Raw genomic sequence first — 9,896 nt, 5'->3', positions numbered from 1 at the left:
ATTCAAAGGAGGTCTGTCTGTGAAATAATAATAATTTTATTTATACAGCATCTTTCTTTACAAGGTTACACTGTGCTGCACAAGAACGTAAAAAAGAAGGACAAGTGTTGTTAGATAAGATTCACAACATTAGATAAAAGGGGAAATAAAAAGACACTAGCTGCCCGGAGACGAGGCTTTCCTTCATGGCTTCTGGAAAATGTCTGATTTATTATTTTTATGATTCCAGTACAAAGTCTGTGAAGTCTTTTTATAAATGCATGTGTCTGTAAGAGCTGTGGACTTCAGGGAAATGCTGGCTGAATACTGAAGACCTCTGTGGTTCAGCCGCTCTGTGTTTCAGCCCGCTGCCCTTCTGCATCTCCACATTAGTGGTAAACTGTTGGTGCAGAGGTGCATTGTGGGAGGCTTGTGTTTCCCAGAAGACCTACTCGGTTCCAATCAGCCGCAAGGAGAGATGACGGGAGCGGGAACCCGAGCTCCGACGTCAGAGAGGAGAATGAAGCCGACGCTCCGACGTCAGAAGAGTTTAGAGAAGCAGCAGCTGCACAACCAGAAAATACCACCCAACCCTCAGACTGTGAACTCAACACTAGATTCATCTGCAGTAGGGGAAAATAACTAAGTACATTTACTTAAGTACAAAGTACAACCCCAGTTGGGACATTGTGTAAGACATAAATAAAACCAGAATACATTAATTTGCAAATCCTTTTCAACCTATATTCAATTTAATACACCACAAAGATATTTAATGTTCAAACTGATCAACTTTATTGTTTTTTGCAAATATTCACTCACTTTGAATTTGATGCCTGCAACACGTTCCGAACAGCTGGGACAGGGGAAACAAAAGACAACTCAAAAAACAGGTGAACTGGAAACAGGTGAGTGTCATGATTGGGTATAAAAGGAGCATCCCAGAAAGGTTCAGTCATTCACAAGCAAGGATGGGGCGAGGTTCACCACTGTGTGAACGACTGCGTGAACGACTGCGTGAGCAAATAGCCCAACAGTTTAAGAACAACGTTTAGGGATTTCATCCTGTACGATCCATAATATCAGAGAAATGTCTGCACGTAAGCGGCGAGGCCGAAAACCATCATTGGATGGCCGTGACCTTCGACCCCTCAGGCGGCTCTGCATTAAAAACAGACATCAGTGTGTAAAGGATATTACCACACGGGCTCAGGAACACTTCAGGAAGCCTTTGTCAGTTAACACAGTTCGTCGCTGCCATCCAAGCAACGTCTTTTTCAGGGACGTCCCTGTTGATTTCAGCGAGACGATGCCGAGCCACATCCTGCACGGGTCACGGCAGCGTGGCTTCGTAGTAAAAGAGTGCGGGTCCCAGACCGGCCTGCCTGCAGTCCAGACCTGTCTCCCATTGAAAATGTGTGGCGCATTACGAACAACGGAGACCGTTGAGCAACTGAAGTTGTACATCAAGCAAGAATGAGAAAGAATTCCAGCTACAAAGCTTCAACAGTTGGTGTCCTCAGTTCCCAAACGCTTACTGAGTGTTGTTAAAAGGAAAGGTGATGTAACACAGCGGTGAACACGCTGCTGTCCCAGCTGTTCAGAACGTGTTGCAGGAAACAAATTCAAAGTGAGTGAATATTTGCTAAAAACAATAAAGTTTATCAGTTTGAACATTAAATGTCTTTGTGGTGCATTCAGTTGAACACAGGCTGAAAAGGATTTGCAAATCATTGTATTCTGTTTGTGTATTTAGGTTTTACACAACGTCCCAACTTCATTGGAACTGGGGTTGTACTTGTACTTTTCTTGAGTATTTCCATTGTTTGCCACTTTCTAAATCTTTATAAAGCTTTTCAGATTACAGTTGTACATTAATTCATGTGATAAAACTCTGTAATATTTCTCAAAAAAGTCAAAGTTTCTTCTTCTTTCCTCCCAGTAATCATCGGCTGACCCCTCAGATTTATCTGGTGACCGTGTGGAGGGGCCCGACCCCTAGGTTGGGAACCACTGGACACCGAGCACCCCCCTGTATCTGCATGAAATGGTTTGGTCCTGCAGGAGCACACTGATCAGTGACAGTGTTTGCAGTCAGTAGATGCAAGGCAAGTTTATTTGTAGAGCACATTTCAACAACAAGGTAATTCAAAGTGCTTTACATAAAACATAAAAGCAACAGGGAAATATTAAAAAGTTTTAAAAGTTAAATAGAAAATAAAGACAGGCAGGTCTCCCACTCTATCCCCCTTTAATTACTTAGGGACTGTAACCCTAAGGGGCCTCTAACCCTTTGACACTTAGGGACTCTGATCTTTCCTTAGATACAGTCGTCACTGTAAATCCAGGTTGTCCACGCTACAAACTCCGGTAAAGGCGGTTAACAGCAGGACCCTGTCAACAAGTCAACAGCGGACAGAACAAGGACTCTAATCCTTGTAATTCTACTCGGCTCTGTAAACTGAGGATCAGCCGTGTGAGATGGTAGAATCAAAAGAGCACTCGAAGCTTTTTAAACAGTGTTAATATCTGAAAACAAAGAAAAAGAAAACAGGACAGTAAAAGTTCAAGGAGAGTTAATGTTTGGCAGCAGGTTCTTTGAGCTGCAGGTCAGAAACAGTCAGCTGATGTTTTATCTGCAGCTCTCTGATGATGAGATAAGCACAACGTGTTAATGAGTGTGTTAACGAGCGTCCTGATGGTAATCAGCTGAGTGTGTGCTGAGAGGAGGAGCTGAAACTCTGTTCCTCAGGGGGAATGAGGCGTTTGTGTTCAGAGGAGCTTTCAGCCTCTGAGTGATGGTATTAAACTCTATTTTAGATAATGATGCAAATGGACTGATTGTTTTACGTGGAAATGCTAAACTTCAGAGACGTCAGAACAAAATCACATTTATTTAAAAGATTTAAGTTCTTTTTTTTCATGTTTTTACTGAAATGTTGAAGGTTTATTTGTTGTGTTTGTTGTCTGCAGCTATTAAAAACTGGTTTTATGTTTAAAATGTTTTGATTTGATTTTATTGGATTCATTTTGCGTTCCTTTTATTTTATTATATAAGGAGTGATTTTATTTTATTTTACTGTAATAAAAAACGTATGACAGAAAACTCTTCTGTTCTCTTTGTGTCTCTCATCGGGGGAGGTCAGGTCATCTCCCCTCTGAGGGGGGAGACGGTGTCAGACTTTAACACCTGAGCAGCTGAGCTTCAGACTGAGGAGAAACACAGACTGTGTATAAATCAATAAATAAACTGATTCTGCAAATTAAATATAAGTATGGAGTGTTATTAGTGCCACCATGTCACGCTGTAGTTTCACAGTCACGTGCACAGTCCTGTGTTAGTGCATGTGTGTTGCAGAGGTGTGAATCTAACTGGTGCATAAACTCTCCCAGTAACAGGAGCAGTGCATTCTGGGACGTTCTCCTGGTAATGGGAGTTTCAGATGCTGCAGCTGCTGCTTTAAACTCACAGACAGTTTGGAGGGTGCAGTCCTGCCGGCGCCCCCTGCAGGCATTTAATGAAATCTTCTCCTCGTGTCTGCACGCTAAATATGGAGCTACAGCCAGCTGGTCAGCGTAGCTTAGCATAAAGACTGGGAACAGGGGGAAACAGCTAGCGTGGATCTGTCCAAAGGGAAAAACATCCACCTACCGGCAGCTCACTGATCAACATGTTACACCTGCTTTGTTAAAGTGAACTAAAACGCAACCAAAGTGTAAAAAGTCACCGATTTACAGACTATTTCTGGGTTCTAAAATGTTTCCAGTCAATCAGCAAAGACTCCAGGAAGTAACTGAAATAATCACACTTGTTATTTTTCTATGACACTTGAAATGTAAAACTGATTACAAGAAAGTAGCATCGTGCGTTCTCTGTGCAAACACATCACATAAACTGTAAAAGCGCTTATTAACCCAAAGAAACGATGCTTTAGTAAAACCTCAGTTTTCCGTCTCAGCATCGTCACATCGCCCTCTGATCACTTGCTCTGAGCTCTGCAGCAGCGTTTTCTTTCATAAAGACCAGTTCATGGTCAGATCTGGCTCCTTAGCTGTCTCACCTGAGCCGAATGTTGGAGCCTGGTTTGGAGACCAGACAGAGTTTGTCAGCTCGTGTAACGTGTGACCTCCTGTGAACGACCACGACCACTTCAAGACTCCTGTTACAAGAGAGCAAGTCGTGTGGTGTGACCAGCACAGCGACTGCAGACGACATTATTTGACAGCAGATAGAAATCACGGTCGACGAGGAGTGGCGCAGACTTGAACCTGTGAGGGTTGGATCACGTGGCCAAGATCTTCAGGCAGAGCGTCGACTCAAACACCTGAAGTGTGACTGAAGCGCAGGTCACTGTGAGTGTGTTGTGGAGGTGTGAAGCTGCTGGACGACAGTGTGAGAACTTCATGCCCGACGCGCTCCTCATCAGCGGGGGGGTCAGAGGTCACACGTCCTCGTTTTCTTTCGTCACCTCATGTAATGACACACACACACCCGCACAGAGGTCTGCTCGCCGTGTGCATGTCCTGTAGTTCCAGTGACCCGGCAGAAATATGTGACTGGGGTCATGGAGGGTCACGTGACCCGACGTGTTACAGGTTAGCTCTCGTCTGATTGGATGATCACGTCTTTTGCACGACGGCTGATTTGTTTGTCCAAAACAGAAGATGTACATTAAGTGTGAAGTTCTTCGGTTATAGAAGTGGTTCATGACGCCCTCTCAAAAAGTTCTCACGTCCACAAAACACCTAAACGGATTGAAGGAGCCCAGTTGAATTTGATTAAAATAAATAAATGATTCAGGTCGGTACGTTAGCTGAATCTTTTCATTTCCCTACATGAATCATGTTCGTTCATCCCTGTGCACCCCCAGCTGGGCCCGCCCCCCAGTTTGAGAACCGCTGGGTTATAGAAGGAGACAGTCAGGGACAATCTGAAGATGGAGACTTGTTTGTACATGAATATAGAAATGAGTATTTGTATTTATGAAACGCTTGTGTCCTTTCTCTGCAAACCGTTTCCATCCTGAAGTCATCAGATCGAAACTAAATCCAGCTCTCTAACGCGTAGGGTTTAAATACAGCGACCAACTTTTGGACAAACCTGAAGAATTTAAAACCGTTAAAATGTTTGAAGACTTAACTATTTTTCTTTAATGCCTTTGTTGCTTGTTACGTGACCCCCCTGTTTCACGTTCTATTACTCTGTTGTTTACTGTAGGCTATTTAGTTTTGGCTGAAGATGGAAAATGGATTTTTAATTTTCTCACTTGTCGAACACAAAGGGTCAAAATTAATGGTTGTATTTCAGATGAGTTGTATGTTAGCATTGGTTCACCGCAGGGGTGTATCTTGAGCCCCCTATTGTTCACATTGTATACTCATGACCTTGAAGCATCCAATGCTAATAATGTGATAATCAAATATGCCGATGACACAACTATAATTGGGCTGATTAGTTCAAACGATGAATCTCATTATCGCGAGGAGGTGGAGAATGTTGTTCAATGGAGCAAGGAAAATAACTTGCTTTTGAACACTTCAAAAACACGTGAACTTGTTATTGATTTTTGTCACAATAGGAATCATGTGCCTCTTACTATCCATGACTCCGATGTGCAGATTACTGAGAAATGTGAATTTTTAGGTGTGACCCTTTCGCATGATTTGAACTGCAGCTCTAACACGACTAAAATTGCTAAGAAAGCAAGACAGCGCCTTTTTCTTTTTACGTAGGCTTTGAGAGTTTACTCAAAACACTAAGATTATTTTGAACTTCTACTATTGTGTAATTGAGAGTGTCCTAACTAGTTGTATTACTGTATGGTTTGGTAATCTCACCTTGAAAGAGAAGAAGGCTTTGAAGAAAGTGGTTCGCTCAGCCAGCAGGATCTTTGGCTGTACTTTGCCGCTTCTGGAGGTTACATATAAAGCTAGACTTTTGAATCGAGCTTTAAAACTTGCTAATGATGCATTAGGCCTTCCCTCAGGGAGAAGATATCGCTCTGTCAAATGTTCTACCGATCGCCATTTCAACAGTTTTTTTTCCCCAAGCTGTGATCACTTTAAACAAAGCACCTTAAATTAAGCATTTTATATCTTATGGATGGATTTTATTGAATAGTGTTTTATTACTGAGTTTTTGTGGCAATTGCTTGTCTGTTTTATGTTATGTTTTCTTATGTTTTTTATGTGGTGACATTGCACTTTGAGCTTCTTGCATATTCTATTCCAATGTGGTTTTATACTGCAAATGGCTAATAAAGTGAACTGAATGGGAACTGTTGGGCTTCTGTAAATAACATCACAGAGTTCGGTCTAGACCTGCTCTTTTATGAAAAGCGCTGTGAGATAACTGTTGTTGTGATTTGGCGCTATATAAATAAAATTGAAAAATTGAAATTAAAGTGAATCTGATTCAATTAAAACAACATTTTTATTGTCTATCAGACAAGAGTGGTGTGGAGGACCCTCCGCATGAACGCACAAACGGAGTGGAAGTAGGCAGGGAGAGGGAGGAGCAAGCAGTTTCGGAAAGGCCCTCTGTCTCAGATCACATGAAGAACGACTTCCTGCTTTCTGCTGCAGCCGGAAGGTAAACAAACGAGTTTAGTGTCTCTGTTCTCGGCCTGACCCGATTTGGTGGTGTTCTGTCTGCAACCCTTTTAATGCTCCACATCTCCTCTGCACAGCTGCATCAGGACTCTCACGCTGAAATAAACATTCCATAAAAAGAATAAAAATCTCGTGTAAAATGAGCAGCACATACAGAGCAACCGTAGATCTTAATGTACTTCCTCCTGTAAAGATGCTTGCAGTAAGATCTGCTGTAGTAGTAGTAGTAGTAGTAATAGTAATAGTAGTAGTAGTAGTAGTAGTAGTGTGTCTCCCAGCAGGTGGGTGAGAGCAGCGACTGAAGAAACACACACACATAAAAAAAGTGTCAAAACTAACAGCTACAATCACCTACAGCACCTGAACGCCCCCTGAAAACCACAAACCAGACTTCACACCTCTGAGTGTGTGTGTGTGTGTCCTGTTCCCACACTCTGTCTCCTGCCGTGACCTCCTGCAGAGCCCTGACCTCCTCCTCCCATCATCATCAGCCTTCCTCCTCCTCCACACACACTTTCCCTTCGCGTATTCTGCTAATTCAGCATCACTATCAGTGTGCGTGTTGGGAGCTTGTTGTTGTATCTGATGTCGGTAACGAGGACAAACAGTTTGGGGGTTAATGAGGCGCGACACCGTCCTCCTGGTCCAGTGTGATAACGCTGAGCTCGTCGGGCGCTGCAGACTCGGCCTGTCCTTCCTTTCTTCAGATGTGAGCTGTTGTTGTTCTGCCTTTAGTTTTGTTGGCGCTGTTCCTCCATCTTCCTGCTGCAGGTCCCGTCTCAGACTGCGTTCAGACTGCAGGCCAAAGTGACCCAGATCAGATTTCTTTCTGTGAACAGAACAGAAATTTTTATTGTCATTGTCCACGTACAATAAAATTGGATGCATTTCGTTTAGTGCAAACAGGTATATAAATATAAAAGATATTTTATAAAAGAGAAAAAAAGGAAGAAAGAGTCTAAAAGAAAAGTAAAAACAAATCAAACATACACAATCTTTCCATTCGATCCATTCGTAACTAATTCTTATTCAAGAAGTGTTTAGTGCTGTTGTGGCTTTTGGAGAAAAACTGTTTTTCAGTCTATTTGTTCTTGTTTTATTTGTCCTGAATCGTCCGCGGTCACACACAGAGTGTCCAGTGTGAGGTGGAACCTTTAGTGTGTTGTAGTAAAAGGTCTTCCAGGGAGGGCGGAGGGCAGCCAACCATCTGGACGCTTTCTTCTCCGCTGCTGTGCAGCTGGAAAACCACACACTCTCTATGGAACAGCCCAGGTCACAGTGACTCTGATCTTTGGGCCACTTTCAAATGTGGTCTAAATCTGATCCAGGTCTGATTCTTGACATTAATCTCAGTCCGGACATCAGATCTCGAGCGACCGTCGTCATAATTCTGCTCTAGATGGAACTTCAGTGAACGAAAAAGCTCCACAGAAGCCAGAATTAAACATGTGACTGTCTTTCTGCTCGTCCATCTGCTCACAGATTTCCTTTCTTCCACCTTAAAATCCAGCGGGTCTCCAGCCCCAGAGAGAGAGCGCTGTGGGGCAGATGTGTTGGTCAGAAACAGGAATGAAAAGGACAGAAAGTTGTGAACATTTATAAAATAAATCAGGAGAAATGTGACCCCAGGAGGAAACCAGGAGATGAGACAGGTTAGCATGTCTGAGCGAACCGACAGGGCGCTGCGTGTGACGTCGTTTTATTGTTCTGTCACTTTCAGGCCGCGGACAGTTCACACTTCAGTCTGAGATGAGCCACATTTAAACTATGATCTGTGCAATAAATCAGAATGGAGCATTAAGGCCTGCAGAGTGAAAGCAGCTGCACAACTTCCAACCGTCGGTCTTTGAACGGTCTGGCTCACGATACTTGACGTTGACTTTAAAATGCACGTATTTGTGTGTTTAAACTCTGCAGCCGGTTAATAATTAAACCATCGAGCAGGAGGCAGAGAGAAAAGTCAGGACGTCTCAACCTGCAGCGGGTCCGTGAAACACTCGGGACGGATTAGCTTTTCTCCTTCTCTTCTTTCCTCTCCGATGATGAACTCCTCCTCCTGAAGCAGGATTCAAGCTGAGGGGGAACACTTCCTGCCCAGAAAGCGGGAATCAAACAAACGCCCGGGAGGAGACAAGAGGGAAGGAAGGAGGGAGGAAGGAGTGTTTGTGTTGAGGATGAAGGGAGGGAGGCGCCCGGAGAGCTTTCTGACGGTTGGGAAATGATTTCAGCCAGCAGACGTTTGAGGGGAATTTCATTTTCCAGACGAGAGTTTTTCCTCCGAAATTCATCGGAAAAAAATCAACATCTCTCTCCCTCTCTCCCTCCCTCTCTCCCTCCCTCCCTGTCAGTGTTTGGATCGTTCCTCTGACAGCCAGTTAGTCCTGGCTCCTAGACTTCAGTTCTGGAATTTCTGGATCCAGATGGACTAAAGCCAGAGTGAGAATGAGGGTCAGAGTCTGAAAACCTGGTTTCAGGTGGACTCAGCTGGACTTCAGCTGACCTCTGGCCTCCTCACCTGGATTCTGACTTTGTGTGGATTCAACTCAGGTATCTGAGTACTTCCTACACCTCTGCTGAGAGGACAGGAAGGACCCGCCCACAAAGACCAGTTTAGTACAACTGAACTGAACTGAAGACTCTGAAAAGCACATTCCTGCCATACTGTCCCAGATACTCTCTCTCTCTCGCTCTCTCTCTCTCTCTCTCTCTCTCTCTCTCTCCCCCACGGTTTACCTGACTTCCTCACCTGTCTCCAGAGCATCCTGCAGCTCAGGTTTCTCTTCACTCTGACAGGAAACTGGGAACTTTAACTTCAACAAATTCTAAAATGTTTAACGGTATTCAGTAACTGACTCCTCCCACTCATCCTCGGTGTTCACACACCTGACTCCTCTCTACTCATTGTCCATTTCCCAGAACCTCTCTGGTGAGGTGTAATTTTAACTTTGTGTTCATCGCTTGACCGCTGGCCTACTCACATGGGTGTTCCCTTTGGAACACACAGTCTTTATCGCGGCCTGGCAGCCGATCCGTAGTAGCTACATCCGTTCTCAAGTTACGGGCCTGTAAAGCACAGGAGCGCTTTTGGTCACAGGAATATTGTTCAATATTCACTGTTTTTATCAATATTTCAATGCTTTGGAAGCTTGATGTTATTTGGAACGTGGTTGCATGAGCATGAATAGTGTTTTAAAGACAATAAAAGTCAACATTTAAACAGTAAATTTGGCCAAAACATGGACATTCTCCTGGTCAATTTATTTAAAAATTGCATGACAACTGTTGTATATTAGTTTCTTTATTGC

The 9,896-nt window shown here is 43.6% G+C and overlaps 1 long non-coding RNA gene across 1 annotated transcript; it reads right to left on the bottom strand.

Moving 5' to 3' along the window:
• Positions 1-6,393: 6,393 nt before the first annotated feature.
• Positions 6,394-9,687, bottom strand: LOC119888248. Its single transcript, XR_005441873.1, has 2 exons — positions 7,582-9,687; positions 6,394-7,420 (listed from the first exon to the last, which is right to left on the bottom strand). It is a non-coding gene; the product is annotated as an uncharacterized LOC119888248 (long non-coding RNA).
• Positions 9,688-9,896: the final 209 nt, after the last annotated feature.

The sequence above is a fragment of the Micropterus salmoides genome, unplaced genomic scaffold (genome assembly GCF_014851395.1).
Source record: "Micropterus salmoides isolate LMB-PRFRI ecotype aquatic unplaced genomic scaffold, ASM1485139v1 Ms_hic_scaffold_5, whole genome shotgun sequence".
NCBI classification, from domain to species: Eukaryota; Metazoa; Chordata; class Actinopteri; order Centrarchiformes; family Centrarchidae; genus Micropterus; species Micropterus salmoides.
The sequence above is the reverse complement of the archived record's forward strand: the minus strand, read 5'-3'. Positions and strand labels throughout refer to the sequence as shown.